Raw genomic sequence first — 18,942 nt, forward strand, 5'->3', positions numbered from 1 at the left:
TTAAAAGAGCAAATTCATGGTTTCTTTGTGGGCTAGTCACACTGTATAGTATTTTCTTTTTTGTTCCATTTAAATTTAGATTGGTTATTCATACTTCCTGGCAGTGGTTATAAGAGCAGAATGACTGAGAATTTAGTAGGTGAGTTAATCTCATTTTTACTGTGTCTCAAGAGCCACCCACTTTCCCTTCATATAACTCGATACCAGAAAGTTCTTACAAGTTTTGCAGAGTGAGACTGAAGTTTTGACCTTCTTCTTTTCTGCCCCGTTTTTGTTGCTCCCCTTTATTCTTCTGCACATTTCTCATTTTCCAGCCCCTCTTGCCAGCCCAGCACTCGGCTCACCTCCACATTTGCCCTCTCCCTGCAGATGCTGGGTGGGATTGCCCAGTGGGCATTTGAGGTCAGAGAGTCAGTAGAGTGTGGTTAGCTGGCTGCTGACTCAAAGGGCTGAAGCCCTGAGGTCCCCAGGAAAACCACATCTGTAGATCCATGCCCTGAAAATGAACATGCTTCTAAATGTCCATAAGGAATCAGCAGAGCTGCTGAGAGCAGGTGGATTTTGTATAACAGGTGAGCACACTGAGTTGTTGAAGCCATTCTCCCTATTGAAGTGTTAAAGCTTCTTCCCCCTAGGGTGGGTGTCAGGGGACATAATAACATGGAGGTTCGTACCACAGCCCCACTTTCAGCCTGAATTCTTCCAGAGGTTGTGTATTGGTCTCCTCCTTCCTGTTTGCTCAATTACTTTCATGTGGCTTCTAGAAAAGCTGGTAACTTTGAGATCTTTATCTCATTTGGCTTCTCTGGCCAAGGAGTTCAGCAGCTTTTCAAAGAGAAAAGACACAGATGTACACATGCAGACCCTGACACTGCCTTCAAAACAGTCCTAAATTATAGACAGCAGAGAAATCTTGTTGTCATTTTTGCACTAGTGTTTGCACTAGCCCTTGGTGAGGATTTTCACCAAGGGAAATTTTAGGGAAATTTGACCTAGGTGTAGTGTCTCTAGATGTTTTGCTTTCTGATTTTCACTGGAGGATATTTGAAACAGGCCTGGGATGTGCTGCCAGTCTCATTATCTGAGATAAAGAGAACAAGGGAGATTGCAAATGGCTCAATGCATCTCTTAACAGGTAAACTAAAACATTGTCCTGATGTCAGGGAAGTACATAAACCCTCTGTGGTAAATCATCCTGGTACACCTCACAGCTTCTGAATTTTGCTGTATGCTCTCCAACGCTTCCACTTCTAAAAAACCCCTCATTGTCCTGAGCCTTTTAAGTAAAGCACTGCCAAAACATAACACCATTTAGCCATGGGCTGGAAACACCTTTTCTCTCCTCACTGTCACTCTGTGGTGTGGGTGTTTGACATGCCCAGGGCTCCCTCTGATCATGAAATGACAGCACAACCCTGTGCAGTGCTCTGCAGCTGAGCACATGCTTCCTTTTTCTGCTGTAAGCCTACAATGAGCACAGCAGCAAGACAATTGTGCTTGGGAAAAGAGTTTCCAGGTTTTTGCAGTGAAATATGTAGAACTTTAAAGCCCAGAAGTGACAGTTTTGAGCTAGAGAAAGGTTATCTTGTTTTTCCCCCAAATATGTCTGTTGGTCTTGGGAAAGATATGGCCTCTTTCCAAACCTCACCACGCTTATAGTCCTAGATTATCTTGGCTGCAACAACAATAAAAACTACCTTCAGCTTTTTATTTTCTTTTCCATTTCAAGCCCTCTAAATTATATGTTGACATTCTCACTGCTAGCTGAGTGGCAGCATATCTCACAATATTGCTGTGTTCATGTGGGACACGTGGCATGATGTTGAGGAATATGCCCAGAGCAGTGTGTTGTGGACTTCACCTGCAGTCAGGTACAAAGAGTGAAGGTTGCAGCACCTTCCAAAGGACAGGTTCATAACAGACTTAAACACTTTGAATAGAAAAGGGGGAGCGTTTTGAAGGATCAGGGTTTAAGGATTTCTCTTGGCTTCAGCTTCATGCAAAGCTGGAGCATCTCTCACTGACAAATCAGCCTTTTTGACCAAAGTGATAAACAGTTGAGTGTTTCTGCTTCCCTGCTTCCCAATGCCTCACACTCCTGAGTATGGATGCCTCATATTAGGGATCATGAACCTGAAACCTTTCCACAGATTTGCAGTTCTGCATATAGGAAGCAGTAGTTAGATAAGATCACTAAGTGTGATCCTGTTGTGTCTGTGGGCTTCTGTGAAGGTAGACTGAACAGTGTCCCATCATGGCTAATTTTCCCCTGCAATATATTATGTCTAAGAAAGTTGAAGCCATAAAATTCACCTTTTGTCTTTCCACTACATTTTTACATTCTGAGAGAGAAAAAAAAACAAAGGGAAGAAAACCCAACCCAAACGAACCAATCAACCAACCAAAAACAACAACCTCACAAAAAAACAAAAAAAAAAAATCAGATTTTTTTTTTTCATCTGGGAGAGATGGTATATATATGTTTCTAATGTGCTCTTTGACTCGTTACCCAGCTGCAGAAAGTGCTCCAGTATGCAAGTACAGGAGATGTGTTTGTGTCTGGTCATCTCTGGAATGCGTAGCCGCCGAGCGAAAGGCTGGGAAACTCTTGCGGACGGCTGTGCCAGTGATGACCTGCCAGCACTGACAGCCTGGCCTCTGATGGTGGAGAGGGATCGTGGGTGTCTCTGCAGCACTGAGGGCTTCCAGAATGCTGGGACCGTGAAAGCTGGAAAGATGCCCCATACTAGGATCTCCTGGTGTTTGCTTGAGTCCCTTAGGGCCTTACAACTGGCACTCAGCAGTTTGTAGGATCGGGCTTCTGCTGGCTGGAGAGAAAAAAACCTCATTTGTGCAGCATTTCTGTGTATGCAGAAGGCCTGGTAGAAAACTGATGAAATTAAAATGATCACACATGTCCTTCAGCTTAGGAAAAGAGAGCTCTAAGTGAGAGCATGTGTGCTTTTACTGGGGCTGAGAAAATGTCAGTCTGATGTTCTTGGGAAGTTCATATTGATACAAACAGGGAGGCTCCCTGCTGCCCACAGATTTCCCACATAAAAGTCCTACTGGTAGCCGTGGGAACTTAGCAGCAGCCACGCTGTGGCTAAAGTCACCACTCTAAAAATGTAGTGAAATTAGTGTTCATAAAAGTGAAAAACATGCCACAAGAATGAAGATGTTCTGATTCACAGCCATGAAAATTACATGAGTTCTGGCATTTAAAAAAAAAAAAAAAAAAAAAAAGCAGCTAAATTTTTCAGTTACTCTGGCTTCAGACCGGGATTGCTGGTGAATTTTTAAGAAATTCCTTTGAGAAAAAATCTTGGCTATCCTCAAATCAATTTGTTGCACCAAAACATACCCGCCTCTCCTGAGTGGTGCCCATGATGTGACTGGTCCTTCTTGCCAGCCCTGTCGGAAGGGCCCATCCTGTGCTGCACAGTGGCCCCTAGTGAAACTGAGTAGTTTGTTCCAGAGTCTGTGAAATAATTTCCAGCAGCTGGTTTGTTACTAATTTCAGTTCTGCCTTCCGATTTGACCCTCATCTCACTCAAACTATGCCACTTGCTATGTATATTTGTAAGATGAATAAAGAAACCTCATGGAAGGGCACGATGGACCAACAGACTTGTCCCTGTGTAAACTGAGCATGAACCTGGGACCCAGAGGCAATGGTAATACTAGGAATAATGCAGCTTAACAATATCATTAACACCATTTTCAGTTTGAATTTTCCTTTTTTCTGTTTCCTGCTGTGCGTGCTGTATGGAGAGGGTACAGTTATGCCAGCTGCCACTCTTGCTAGCTAGAATTTGGATTTTTGGTTTGCATCTCTGTTACAATTACAGAGACTCACCCTCAAAGATACTCTTGTCCCTTTTATGTTCTTTTATGTTCTTGCACCACAAGGATCTGAAACCCCAAATCTGCTTTTTCTGCTTGTCCTATCAAGCCTGTTTTCCTTGATTTTCTAGGATAGATGCTACAAAGTGACAAGCATCATTCTCTTTGCTCCTCATGGTGTTCCCTCTGCCACCATGCCATCTTGCAGAGCAGCAGCAGTAAAAACTGTCTTGGGAAGGAGGTGACAGCTGGCTATTGTGCTCACTGAGCAGACACCACCTTCCCATCCCCACCCCCATGCCAGCAACAACTTATGACAACAGCAATCTTAAAAATAAAACAGGAAATGATTTCAATAAGGGATGTGGTGGCTGACGGAGAAAAGTGGGGTAGGTCTGAAGTGCTGTTGTTCCTTCATGTGAGCACCAGGGCCCTGAAAAAGTTGCAAAGCAACGAATTTTTGTGCAGCCTTTCATGTGGTAGAGGGACCCGTGCTTGTTTTTGTTGTTGCTGCTGCTGAGACCCATTGTGGTGGCTGTCCTCGTGACCTGGGTCCCAACACTGCTGGTTGTGGTGTGGCAGCATTTTGCTGGAGCTGTGTGGTCCTGGGGTGCTGTTGGCACACACTTGCCAAGTGTGTAGGCATTGCTCAATGGTCTGGCCTGGGTCTGGATCACCGTAATAACCCCTTGACTTCAATATCTGAGCTACTTCCTTGCACTGACTGCAGCTGGGATAGCTGTGCTCTGGGCAGTAAATAATTCACTTGCCCACCACATTCCAGTATGAGATACTGTTTTGGTCTGATGCTTGAAGGAAACACCTACCTAACCTTTAGCATTTGACTGAATTGTTGAAGGGGAAGGCTTCAAATGCCCCAGCCTTAGATGCTAAGAGCTCATCATCCTCCCTGTTTTCTCCTGGAGGATCAACTGAAAGAGAGGTCTGGCTGAGTGCTGCTTCAGGAATACTGAGCAGTCAGAGCCTCTCAGGCTAAAATATGCTTCTTGGCCTCAGAAAGCTGAGTGTGTTCTTGTAGATAATGTCATGGGCTTTGAAATGAACTTTTGGTCTGCTTCCACCAGCTTTGTATTTACACTGAACTTTTATTTCTCTCACCAGCTGAGTTAAGTGTTTTTTTCCTGTAGCATTCAAATGCTTGGAATAGAGGTTCAAATCTTTCTCTGCCTTCAAACACAAACATACCATTTCTGGGTCAGGAAGTCCCTGACCTCCAAATCACTGGAGGTTGACAGAGTATATCTTGGTAGTTTTAGTATAGGCTTGCCCTAGTCTTGTACTCTTCCCCATTGTCAGCTTTAGAGACAGGATATTGGGCTAGAGGGACCTTTAGTCTTACCTCCTAAGGACATTTTTATGGTCTTTTGTCTTTATCTGGTGCCTCTGGGGGCTAATAAAGATTTTGTAAATATAAAGAAATCATTGTGATCCAAGAAGAAGTTGTGAGCACAGGAGGACTCTCCCAGCCTGGTGCTCCCTGGGAGCAAAGGTCTGATAAGAGAAGTGGGTGTCTGGCAAGCACTGATGAAACAACTTCCAAGCTCTCTCAGCTGCTAGATAGATGGTCCTCAGTGAGTAATGAAAGTAACTGTTTCTGGACACTTCTTAACACACAGTTTAAGATTTGATAATTTCATACAACACGTAATATATCATTTGGTTTCCTTCTGGCATTGGCCCATAGGCCTCATTGGAAACCACAGCTCTACCTCTCTCCTTTGGCTTGTAAGTTGGTTCTTTCAAGGGACACAGAGGTCCCCAAAGTGGACCTGTGCCCCCTTTGCCAGGCCCTGGAGGCTTGCTGAGAAGCGTGGGCACTGGTGCTTTTTGGTCACTGTTATCTAAATGGAGCAGCTCCAGCATCACAAAACTGCACAGGGTGTCAGGCTCGCTGAGACCTGCAGTGTCTGTGCTGCCACTGGCTCTGGGCTCTCTTTGGTGCACTTAGAGGGCTTTGAGGCAGCACAGAAACATCTGCTCAGACTCCTCTGAGCTTCTTTCCTCTTCTGCCTTCCTCTCTGCTAGGTCAGAGGGAGTGAGCAGGACAGAAATCCTTCAAATAACTCCATTTTCCTTTCCCCTTTTCAATTTGCTTTTAGAAGGTGTTTCTTGGTAAGGTAGAGCAGACTCAAGGCTGAGAAAGCTCCTCAGCCAGGCAATGAGGCTTGCCCAGCTGGCCCCAATACCTAACCCGTGCCTGCCTCTCTTTGGGGGCAGCACAGCTGCTTTGCCATATGAAGAGAGAGGAAAGAAGAAATGAATATTCTGATGTGAAAAAATAAAAATAAGTCAGAGAAGGATTTTTTAAAATCCTGTTCATTTTTCCATCTTCCCTTGCTCTTCCAAGCCTAGAAAAATCCCCTTCAGTATGTACATCAAGCCTGTAGGAAGTCCTCTTCTCTTTTTTCAGTAAGACATTGTGGAAGGGTTTAGAGCTATGGTTTCTCCGTCCAGCACTGAAGCTACTTAGCCTTCACTTGCATCATTGTGATCCCTGTGTTCTGAGCTGGAGCTTCAGTATTGACAGTTGCAAAGAAGATACTGTAAATTAGCCCCCACATTCTTGTTTTGTGCACTCCCCAAATAGTCCTGAAGATTCAGATCTCTGTGTGCCCAGCCCTGCCAGCCCCTCATGTGACCCCATGGGCCACAGCCCTGCCTCTGTGGCCAGAGGAAATCACCAGAATGGAAAATCCAGTAGAGCTCACCAGTTACCCTGGGATGGAAAAATAAGGTTTTGCTTGCACAGTTGGTGCTTTCCTGCATATTGTACAGCTTTAAAAACTCCAGCGTTTTAATCAGAATGAACAAAGTGTATGGTCCTGCTTAAAGGCTTTCTAAGTGACACATTACAGCTTAAAAAGAGTCAGCAGTTTGCTTGATGTTATTCAAGTGTCAGTGCAAAATACAGCCTGAAAAACCCCCACCTCACAGTGAAAAATGCTCCTGTGCTCACAGGATCAATTGAAATGGCTGGTAGGGATTCTGCTACGAAACTGGAAAACACCCCAGAAGCCAACCCATGACGACTCATGGAGACTGTCAGACTTTTGTAGAAAGCTAAAAGTATCTAAATATAAGTAAGCACTTTCAAAGCTGTCATTGCTGTCTGTTCATGCTTCTCACTTGCCTAATCTGTGGGGATCCTTGTTACTCATTCAGGGAAGGAGGCAAAGATCACTGAAGGCAATAGAAAGATGCAGAGTGATTTCAGGCGGTTTTAGATGAGGTCATGCACTTTGCTCTCTCTGACTGCCATTATCCTTGGGGTTCATGCCATCCAAGCCTTTGGTAGCCTCTACAGCTGCTGCAGCAATTTCTGAATTTCAGTGAGAAGATGCAGTTCTGGAGGTTCACGTTTCTGAGATGCTGGCCTGCCCCAGCCCCCTCACACCGAAAGCCAGGGGCTTCTACAAATGTGGGCAAGATCACGCCTCCACTCATGGCAGATCAAGTAGACTTGGAAATGAAGGCTTTTGAACTTCTTTGGGTGACAAAAACGAAGAGCTGCTTTTCTTGCTCAGTGGTGTAAGGTAAGGGGGTTTATGGAAAGATTAACTGTAACCTTTACAAAAGCTGCAGTCACAAACACACCTGCAACTTTAGTGCAACCAGGGTCCACACACGGGATTTACCGAAAGGCAGCAAACATGCAGGCTCACCAAAATGCATGGATTTGACCGAACTTCAGGGTTGGGGAATAAAAACAAGCAAAATTACAAAGCTGCAGTTTACTGCCTGGTGTTTTTTAACACAAATATATCCGCCAGATAGTCGGTGTCTGCAGTCCTTTTTGTGAAGATGGACGCAGCAGCCAACCAAGTTACTCAGAGCTGAACCCTGTGCCCAGGCTGCCCAGGCTCTCCCTGTGACTGGGGCAGCCACATCCCTCAAAACTCCACCGAGGAGGACGGGTGTGAGCAGCATCACCGCTCTCACGGGGAGCTCTGAAATCGGTCTCTGGCAGAGCGATGCCGGGCGCTCTCCGGGGAGGCCGGGCGCTGGCCCGGCGTGGCGGAGGGGACAGCTGTTGAGCTCGCAGACAGCCACCCACCCACAATGTCTGCAATGCACACAGCTGCTGCCTGGCTGCATTACAAAGGTGCCTCGCAGCAGCACATGCTCCGGCTGCGATGCCAGTGGCTGAGAGCCGTGCTTGGGCTATATTTTACAAGTTTGTTTGCTAGGGCGCTGCAAGCACAGGCACGCTTTTATGGCATCCAGAGCATTTCGCTGAATGATTTGGTAGTACGCTACTGACCAGACAGCACATTTCCAGATTTAGATTATAAGAGGAAAACAGCAAGTGGTAGGTTCAAGTGCAGGTCAGTGGATATGTTATACCAGAGTTCCTCCACTGAGCACGGGAGCACTCGTGCTCCCCCAGGATGAATACCTTAAGCTGTGCTCAGTAGACATGGCCTAAGGTGTTTGCTTTTATGATTGCCCGTACCATTCATACTGAGAAAACGCTGTTATCACATTGTAAACATAATTTTTAATATGGCAGAATCTTTTTGGTTGGTATTTGGGCTTAAAACGCAATTGCATGATGTTGATTTCCTCTTGTTCTCTAGATGTATTAAGCAGTGTTTTAGTAGGAGGTTTCCAGGAAGGAAAAGAAGGTAGAGAGATGGGAGGATGTTCTGAATCTGGTAATGGTCTTGTTTTTCAGTAGCCAGTACTAGTGAGCACAGTTTGGAGGAGGAAAGTAAAGACAAGCTGCAACCTAGGCCATGAAAACCACAACTGGTGCTGATGACCACATTATGGATACATATGGAAAAACCAAGTACTGCAGCACAATGTCATTGGCATTCGACATGAACAAGCAGCATTTAAAAATCTTACCTGTCATAAAACCTGAGTTTACAGACAATGTAAACCAACTTACCTACTCAACTCATGTCCACCTGAAAGTTCATTGGGAGTGTATGTCCTGATGTCTTACAAATTAAATTTTGTGCAACTAAAGTTTAGATCACCTTTTTAAGGTCAATACCCACTTTAAAGACAAGCCCAGGACTGCATAAGTCCCCTCTTCCTTCCTTCCCAGTGTAAATGGCAATTGCTGAAAGCATGTGAGGTGTGACATCCCCTGGGAAAGCTGTGTACTGATTTGTTGCCATGAGGAGTAAAGCAGACTTTCTCACTCTCACTGAGCTGAACTGCTTGTGAAAGCGCAGCCTGGGCCCCTGCCCCATGTTTGCAGAGTAAGATGTGGCCCATGTAGGAGTTAGTCGTGAGTAACCTACCCAGAGTTATGCTTCAGGCTGCTCATAGCTCTCCAACATCTTCTAACCCAACAGTCTTTTTTAATGTCAGTGTGCATCCTGTCCCTGGAGCTTGTGAATAGCGGCTTTTGGGAAGGTGGTACCTGTCCCTGGGCAGAGGGGACACGTGAGAGCTGGGGGGCAAGGGATGGGGAGTACGTCCATACCAGCAGGGGAATCACCTGCCCCCAGCACAGTGTGTTAACTTGTTTACCTTTTCAAGTATTTATTATTTAGACAGGGAGACTTGGAGTAGTTGGAAAGCTGGGGAATCAGCAGCTTCACAGCTTGAAGTTCAGATGCATCCTTTGAGAAGGCTGGGTTCAGTGGGGCAGCTAAAAACACAATAAAACATGCACACACAGTAGCACTTGGACACTGATGAGGCTTATTTTTCAGGATGGTGTTTTTTTCCCCTCACAGCAGTCAGCTCAAATCCCTGTTTCCTGCTTTAGCTCTTACTCAGGCAAACCTCCTACGGACCTACTCCTATCTGTACAAGAATGGATAAAAACCTTCAGATCCTGACCCAGAAGGTGCAAAACAATGCTGAAATTAAGGTTCACAGAGCTGCACCCTCTTTTCATTTAACCTAGTTTCTGTATGACACAGACACTTCTGACTGTGTGACACTGCGGTGCAAGTAGGGCAGATGCTGTTCATTGAGAAGACATTTGTGTTGTGCCTGTGTTTGCAGCATGTCCCAGTGAATGGGACCTCTTCTTACACCCATGTTCTGAAGATGGGGCTCTGCTGAAATAGGGAGGAGAATAGGAAATATTTAGAAATGTGTTTCTGGAATAAATGGTGGGGGGCTTTTTTCTTTGGCCTCTGAATTTGACCTTTCTGTGCAGGCAAAGTTTGTCAGATGGGACAACGTGTGGCTGTGCCATGAGGGCAGTGGGCACTCTGTGTGCCTGCCCACACCCTGCCCGCTGTCCTGCCTGGAGAGATCTGCACTTTTGCCCAGCCCTGGGACAGGGTCTGGCCTCACAGAAGGGCCACAGCCCCACACTGTGTGTGAGAGAGCAGTGCTTTGCATTGGGATTTTGGATTCTGCTGGCAGATGTGGAGACAGCCTCAGAGTGCGTAACTAGACAACTCCCTGCTGACAGCACGGCCTGCATTCCCGAGCATTGCTAATTATTCAGAGCAAAGCTGGCAAAAAGTCAAACTGCCAAGCCTTTCCTGGGAAATGCCCTTTCCCTTTTCCCTTGCACATCGTACTCCTCTGGCCTATCTGGTCAGACTTCATGCCTGAACATGCCCTTGTTGGGGCGTTCCCAGCCGCAGCATGCCATGGGACACGGTGACCTGCTGGCAATGTGGGTTGCAGCCATAGGGCACACAGGCGGTTTAGTGCCTGAGTCTGTTCAGAAATTAAAAGAATCCTAAAAAGGTGGGAACAGAGGGTAAGAACCAAGGCAATGGTACATTGCTGAACTGTTTTCCTTGCTGTAATTGCTCAGATTTTAGAGCAAAGCAGAAAGATGTGCTCAGAAAACGGTGCCACCTTAATGTACCCTACAATGAGTAAATGGTGATAAATATAAGCTGGAGCTGTAAAGCTTTGCAGAAGGCTGCCCAAAGGACAGAAGGCAAAGGGCTGGCACTGCTGGGAGCAGGTGTCACTGCAGATGCAGCTGCGATTGCAAGCAGCCTTGTTTTGAATATGAAAACTTCAAGCTGGGAGGCACAAGGGCGGCTAAAAGGGGGAAGGAAGAGGAGGAAGGCCTGTGCTAGGCGTGCTCAAAGAAGTGGAGCCGGGTTAATGTTTTTCTGTGTTGGCCATGTCAAGCAGCCAACAGCCTCCCTGTCACCTTGTCACCTTCTCTGCTCCAATGCTTCAGATGGCACATAAAAACCACTCCAACTGCTGCAAAAGATCAGAAGCATCACATTTCTGAGAGAGTCCAAGGAAAAGTAACATGAAAAGCCTCCCACTAAAAATTAATGCATTTGAAAAAATGCCTCCTGTCCTAACCCAGCAAGTGTATGTAGGGCTGGTTGTTCATATTTTAGGCATAGTCTGGTCTTTCCATGCCCCCTGTTTGTTGCTCACGAATCAGTGACTCATGATTTTTTTCCTGTTTTTTTCTCAAGAATATACAGTTTCAAAAGTGCCCATATCTCAGCTCATCATGAAGAGACTCTTATTCTGTAAAAACCCTTGATAAATTAAATATTTTGATCTGCTTGATAATTCTCAAATAATTGCAAAATTATTAAATAAAGATTGAAACCCAAACTGGCAAAGTTCCCGATTCTTTGCAGCTCTGACAATAATGGGCTTCTTTCAATCGGGACTTTGTTTCCTTTTGTTTTTGTAAATTATTTTTTATCTTGGTATTATAAATTTGCAGACTTCCTCACAATATAAGAGACTTAGAGAAGTAGATGTCTTGTCTTTAAGAAGGTGATACATCTAGAAATGGCAAAATCTTTCCAAAAATATATATCAATGATAATTCCTCTTACTGTTAAATATGTGCAAGTTACTTAAATAATGTATTTTAGCCTCATTAATTCAACACTAGAAATATTATAATTTTACTTAAATACTCTATTTCATTAATACATAATAAACACATGCAATAAATAGTGCATCTGTTGTTTACTGCTGCTCCTTATTACTACGAGTTTCATGTCTGGTTCTGTTACTGATACAAGGTCTGTTTTCGGTGAAAATTCTTCAAATGTCAAAACATGACTAAAATGCAGTAAACTGCAAGTAAAACAACCACATTTGAAAGAATGCAAAAAGTGCTTTGGCAAATTGTTATCTTTGCAGTGGTATCTTTGCTCTATATATTTACACAAATGCACAGAAAGATATTATATATTAATTACACAGGAAAATCTTACTCATCTCTGTAGAAAAACAGGATAGAGATTTCACATGTGGCTCAGCTCTAGGATGATGTGATATTAGTGTCTGTGCTGTTTTCAAGATGCAATTTATCTAACACTGGGAAAGGGTATGGTTTGGCTGACTAAACTCTGGAGTGATGCTGAATGATAAAAGTGCTAAGGGGAATTTTTGGGGCGTCTAAAAGACAACGTAAAAGACTTTGTAGGTGTTAAAAAAAAAAAACTCAAAAAGACTTTTTCTGGTGGTTGTATAAAAAGCTTACTGACATTTTATGACACGGACTAACCTCCTTCCATACCTTTAACCCTGTGCTTGCCAAACCAAACTGCCTCAAAGCTGGATGCAATCACCTTCACACAGAATTCTTATTTTGACACTTTGGCTCCTTTCACCTCTCTTTGAGAGATTTGTTGTACTTTCATTGTTCCAAACTGAGGTGTGCTGTAGGGTACATGGGCATGGCCAGGGAGAAGGGCAAGCAGACAAGTCCAACAGCTCTTCTGGGATACCCACCACCAGTCACCTGCAAAACACTGAGCATCACAGGTCTTCAAAAGCTGAGGCAAACCCTACACTGGGTTCAAATGCTGGGGAGGGAGAGATTTGCACACCCCACTCTGCCATGGGCTCTGCCTCAGGTGAGGGATGGCTCTGTGGCTGCAGGAACATGTTGAGCCAGGTGGCTTCTGGAAAAAACCTGCCATGAGCTAAGAAAGCTTAATACTTGGAGGCATGGTGTGGAAATTTGGGTCAGTGGACTGGTGGGGATGAAACAGTGTGCCCTGGGACAAATTTGCATGAGGAGAAGTGCATTTGCATGGTTTAGGATAGGTTTAGGTGGTGACAGATGGTCTTCTGCAGAACTTGCTCTTTCAGATAGGCTGGCTCCTTTCCACAGTGAAACTGAGGTATGGTGACTCTGCTGTTTGTGCAGAGATCTGAGCTAGCCCTCAGAAGCCCCTGCTCCATCTCATTTGCATCCTGGTGTCTCCAAGAAGCCAAGGGGTTCCTGAACCTCCTCTTGGGCTGCCCAGCCAGGCCCTTTCAGAGCCCTGCACCCCGGGGAAGCTCTGGGAAGGATTCATCTTAGCCAACCCATGGCCCAGTTGGTAGGGGGAAGGACATGTCCATGGAGGTAGATTTGTATCTTCAAGGGGCTATTGAAGTTATTCTTCACAAGGGCCTTTTGTTTTTGGTTCCAGAGGGAGCCTTATGTGAGTAGGGTTTGCTGCTCTTACCTTCCCAAAGCCACCCAGGTGGAAATGCCCACTGTGACCTAAGCTGCCCTTTGCTATAGATGTGCAGACAGATGGTGGCCAAAGGTCTGGGTGGAGTCACCCCAAATCTGCTCCTTCTCTTGCAGTGTAGTCCCACATCTTTGGACATCAATTCTTTCCCATTCCTACCTACCACTGCTTCAGGACCTTGCTTCTTGGGGAATGGGGAAATCCAGGTCCCATTGAGTTAGGGAGAAAAAGGGGATCTTGATTTCTATGGTACAAAGTCTGGACTTCCCTCTCTCTGATGCTGGGCCCTCATTTCAGGTTACTGGAGCAAAGACAGGATTGCTGCGGATCTTGGTGGAGTCCCAGGTCTGTGCTGACAACTTTTCCAGAAGACCTTTGCTGCTTTTTCTTGTAGTCTTAGAAGCTGACTACACAGTAACCCTGGCTGTGAATATTTTTTGAAAAATAGATTGACTCCAGCAGGGTGAATAAAGCTTGAAAAGTCAGTGATCCTCTTTCCACCACCACCTTGGTTCGCGGAAAGCACCAAAAAAGAGCACAATTACAGTTGAATTTTGGGATTTCTTTAGGAAGCAGATTTCAGGAGTCCAATAAACACCAACTTGCAGTTGGATGTAGAGGACTTACTGTATTTTCTCCTTAACATTTAAATCTCATTGAACTGGGAAGGTTGCCTGCCAGGTGTGGGTGGCAAAGCTCTGAAATATTGATTTTCAGTCTGTCGGTATTAAAAGCAAAACACTTCTTTCATGTCCCCAGACACTGTATCAGAGCCCACAGTGGCTTGCAGGGTATTTCTGTGCATCGTGGCAGTGAAGACAATAGAACATCCTGTGAAGTAACAGACTTAGCAAAACACCAAAGAGAAAATTGTGAAAAACACACTTCTCTGTTCCTTTTTTTAAACACAGACTTTTGGTTAGAAACACAAATATACTGCATCTGAAATGGCTTTCTCTTGTGATTTGGCTTCTTTTTAATCCTCAAACCATTTAAAGTTCCACTCCCCTCCCTCAAAGCCTGTTGAAGCTTGATGTGGGAGAACACAGGCTTTTTTCCCTACTGCTTTCAGTCACTGTCTGACATATTCTGAATGTGCCTTGATGTGTCCGCTGCTTTTAATATTGCTGGCTAACAAAGAGCACTAGATTTGTTTCCTCTTACTGACACACACATTTTTTATTTCTGTAGCAAAATATTGCTGTATTTTTCAGGGGGATTATATGGGAGAGCAGTGTAAAAACCTCCCTAAAGTCATTGCTTGGTGCTGACTTAGTCAATCAGTTTTACCATGGCATTGCATACTCATAGACTGGGGCATCTTGCATGACAAGTATTGTGCTAGTAGGCCTTGATGCTTGCAAGCAAAAGGCTTGTTCTTGTAGTTGTGACTTTGAAGTCAGTGGAAACCTTATTTCTTCTCTTAAATTTATTAGTGCCTGTCTCCAGTGCTCTTTGGGACACAGCACTACTGGAAGTGCATCCTCAGAAATGAGACTTGGTATTGAGGTGCTTCAGGCTACACAAACAAAATTACTTTTTTTTTTTTTTTTTTTTTTTTGTGGGAGGCATCATGCCTACGCCAGGATGAGAAACATCTTTCTACCAACATACACCTCCCTTGTGTTTTTAGGCACATGCAACTTTCTTTGTTACTGCCTGGCGTAGGTCCATGTTCAGTCTTGCTATATTTATATATTTAAAGTTTATTGCATCTCTCTTAAAGCTGGCTGAATTCTGTTGGCGGGGGGACATGTTTCCTTCAATGTCTACTAAGTTTATGACTGCAGCACCAGCATTTAAATAGGTTTGGGAATGGATGATGCCCTATGAAGAAAATGATCTGCCAGCAGTTCAGGGGAGGTATTGATCAGCCACATTGCCCACTTGTGCAGACTTTGCTGGGGTATGAGTATCAAAACAGGAAATGATGTGAGAAATGTTAATGAAACTTGACAACAACAGCTCAAAAGGTATTTGATCCACCGTTTGAATGTACATAACTATTACAGGATGAGGAAACAGGAAATACGCTGAGGAGGAGGAGATAAGAACAGAGAACTGTAAAAAGAATAAAAATACTGAACTTGAAAAATTCCAAGTCACCTTTTCTAAGTCAGCTGGCATGCACGAGGCATTCATCACAGCACACAGCTCCTCATTTAGGCATTATGCACGTAAAACCCAAGAAGCCAGAACTGAGATCCTTCAGCAGTAATTTTTACCATCCACTGATTGTGGAACCAAGTTAATGCCAAAAAGAAAAACTCCAAATGAAAAAAGAAAACCCAACCCAGCCCCCAGCTTATTTTCCAGCAAGGGTTTTATAATTTTCAAAACCAAATCAAGTCTCTGTGGTTCCTGTTTCTTCTGAATCTGCATTTGCCTACAGCTTCCATTAAATAAAACACCACACTGCTATTCCTGTTCAGAAGGAGTATTGTCATTTTATGATGACTTTTTTCTCTCCTCAGATCCCCTGCACACCACCCCAGATTTTTCCATAAGTAACTGAGTCAGGAATTAAAAAACCCAAAAAGAGCACATACCCTCTTTTCTCCTACTGTGTTTTATGGCAGTAGGTTCTGTGCTTTCTTCTTGTCAAGTTCTCTATTAACCCACTCCAAAGTGTTACTCAATGAAGTCTAGAAAATGTGTTAATTTAAAGGAAATGTTTGGGGTGGGGGGGAGGAATGGATTTGGATGTAAGAACAGTAAATGCTTTCCTGATATCACCTTTTATTAATACCATTCCAAGCATTTTGAACACATAAAGTCATGAGTCACAGTTTTTAGACAAAGAAATTGGGTTCCAGAGTTGGTGCTTGGTAATTAGGGAACTAATTGTAGAGTTCAGGTCTGCTGATTTTTAGCCTCCGGTCCAGCTCCATTGGATGATACAACTTCCTGTTTGAACTACTCTGAAAGGAACGATTTTCTAAAGTCCAGGACACCCACTAAGCTCCTTAAAATGCCCTTTGAACTTTTGAAAACAGGGAGCACTAGTTACAGATCACATACTTCCTTCTAGTCCTGCACAATCCGATGGGGCTTTGTGTCTTCATGGGAGAGAACAGAGAGGAGATGCCAACTGTGCTATGAAGGAAAGGAAAGAAGGAATGGCCTATGGACCAAGAACAAGAGCTTCCAAGGTGTGGAAACAAGGCAGATTGCTAAGAGTTTTCTTTGGGTCTGTTGTTTTTAGTCTTAAAAATGCCCCTTCCCTGGGGCCATGATATCATTGCCTGGCATTCCATGAACTTCCTCCCAAGTTCTTTCATGTCCTTCTGTGTTAGAGAGGAATATTAATTTTCTCCTAAGTGGAGTAATATACCACTTAATTAATAACACAAAATTAAGTAAAATACATTGACTTCTCATGCTGGAGATAGTGTGGCTGGTGATGATTTTCCTTTTCATCATCACCCAAAAGCAGGAATGATAATACAGTTACCTATTATGAAACAGGCTTTTTATAGAAGATAACTTCTCTCTGACACAGTCTTCTCATGTGTGATTAACGATTCTTTGGGTAGTGATAATGAAAATAAAGTAAACACGTGGCTGATGTAATATCATGATGCCCCTCTTTAAAGCTGACTGAAAGTGTTGAGAGCACTCCCACTACTCTCTTTTTTGAAAAGCAAAGAGAGCTATATCCAGTTTGACTAATGAGTCATCTTTCACCCTCCTGGTCCAGTTCATGGGTTTCCAGCTTGCTTCACAATTTCTGTACACTTTTGACCACTTACTGGCTGTGAACCAGGGCAGAAAGTGTTTGTGTGTGCCTTGGGAAGACATTGGGAACTGAGAAATATCCTTAACACTGTGTGTTCTCATGGGCTCTTAGGGGGAAGCCTTGTTGGTGGATTTAGGAAAAATACAAAAAGGTTGAGTGGAAATGGGTTCCATCCAGTAGAATAGAGGCAGACACTGGTGCTGGGAGCAAGAGGAAAAGGTTGGTGTGGAGCCTGTAACAAGAGGTGAGGTGTGGAGAGGGATGACACATGCAGGATGCAGAATGAGGTAATTCTTTCCAGTTGTCCTTGGTCCTCTTTTTTTATCTTGGTGCTTTCCCAGTAGCAGTCACTTCTTTGAAACTCTTTTCCTCTTTTTTTTTCAGTTAAAAAACCTCAGTGGAAGCAGCAGTCTCAGGAGGACCGCCTGCTGCTTTCCTTGTAGGCAGAGGGACTTACTACCTTGGATTAATGATTTATGAAACAAACAAACCCAAACCCCACTAAAGCAAGCTGTGAAAAACTCCCAGGGTAAATTGGAGTTTTCTGAATGGGAGCAATAAAGAATTTTTAGCTAGAGGGACCTTCTATGAACACTTTCCTCTTTCTGTTCATCTATTCATTAGAAAACGAGAGTAGATGTAAATGAGCCCAGTGAGCACTGGTTGAGGTAAAGGCAGGACATAGATGAACAATTGGCAGAGACAAGAGGAAAATGCTGGGGGAGCTGAACAACCTGCAAGGCTTTGAGCGACACAGACTATGTTTGGGGAGGTGCAGAATGTAATTTGTGCCCAGCCTATTGTCAGCTAAAGAGGTGACAGTGGAATATCATATTCAACAGTGTACAAGGCCTTAGGGAGAGTAAAAACCAACCCCATGGCACAATAAGAAATAGAAACCACTGACTGATGGAGATCTTGACCTTAACCATCTTGTTTCATATCAAAAGCCATATAGCAGTGAACCCCTGGCTGTGCTGGCCTGGTGCAAACCACTAGAGAGAGCACATAGCTCTAGTGAGCTGTCACAGGCAGAAGAGACCCCAGTATTAAGGCAATCTTTCCCTGTTCTGCTTGCTACTGCTCAGGCACAGAATGCAAAAAGAGTCAAGCTGCAGGATTAGCCTAGGAAAAATCCAATTCAAGTATGAAATTCCTCATGTCGGAGAACAGGAACCGATGAGGTCTTCTCAGATGCTTCAGACTTGCAGTTAGGCAGGAAGAAGCTGGTGGCACCTGACAGTGTCTCCTCAGATGCCAGTGGCCTCCATATACTCCAAGTGCCACTTTTCTCCTTCCTTTCAGAGCCAGCACTGCCTGGACTGCACTGTCTGGGATGGCAGTGTGTCACCTTGCCAGGCTGGCCTGGTGTGAGACGACAGCTTTGTTCCTGTGCAGAAACAGGTCACTGTGGTTAACCGTGCTGACTCCTTTAGGTGCAAACGGCTCTTCCTGAGCTTGTATATATTGTTCTTCTCTGTGACATCAACAGGACAGTATGTAGGAGGAGAAATAAAGCTGACTTCAGTCATCTAAACTTCTGACAAAATGCTGCATAAGGAAGATCTGTGGGTACAGGAGTGAGAAGTTGCTACAGGCAGGTGTTGACATGTGGCAATAAATGGCCACTTGACAGACAGCAAATGATGGGGCTCAAGAAGTGCCCTGTTTTGTGGAGGGCATGGCTTGAGGTGGAAGCAAAATAAATGGGGAAAAAAGAAGGAAATATTTTTGAGATGTTATTTCATTACCAGACCTTTTCAACAGCTCCATGAGATGCCTGTGCTGCCCCATGTGTTTTAACCAGAAAAGCCATAAGCAAACTGTGCAGTGGCTCTGTAGACAAACCCAAGGTGCTACAAGACCCTTCTGGAAACAGAGCACAAAAAGCCTCTGTGCCCTAAACCCACAGAAAATACCTGACAGTCAGAAAGAGGAGAGGAG

This window comes from Parus major, chromosome 1, assembly GCF_001522545.3.
Source record: "Parus major isolate Abel chromosome 1, Parus_major1.1, whole genome shotgun sequence".
NCBI lineage: Eukaryota > Metazoa > Chordata > Aves > Passeriformes > Paridae > Parus > Parus major.